Source organism: Penaeus monodon, chromosome 15 (assembly GCF_015228065.2).
Source record: "Penaeus monodon isolate SGIC_2016 chromosome 15, NSTDA_Pmon_1, whole genome shotgun sequence".
Classification (NCBI taxonomy): Eukaryota; Metazoa; Arthropoda; class Malacostraca; order Decapoda; family Penaeidae; genus Penaeus; species Penaeus monodon.
The window spans coordinates 46,661,906-46,662,294 of record NC_051400.1 but is presented as its reverse complement, the minus strand read 5'-3'; positions in this window follow the sequence as shown (position 1 = coordinate 46,662,294).

The window sequence follows — 389 nt, the reverse complement described above, 5'->3', positions numbered from 1 at the left end:
AATCGTAAACAGAAAATAAAAGGGAGCATTCAATTTATCTCAGATAAATTAATACCACAAAGAAAAGTAGCCTTCCGACTCCAAGGAGGAGACAGTAATAGGACGCTTACTATTTGTGTATTTGCTATTCTTCTATAGCAGCGGAAGTATCATTCCTTCCAATTTAGATTATTTGATAGTACATTCTGCAGGAAGCTACCGAATCTAGTTGTATTACATTAATAAAGCAAATGAGGAAAAAACGTAATAGAATGTGGTAGAAAGTCAACCATGGGTAAAATGGGAAATGAAAACAATAAGTAAAATAAATAAATTCTAAAAATTTACAATTTGCCAAAAGAAAGTTACAAAAACCTTCCTGAATTTTAACTATGATATTCCTAAAACAT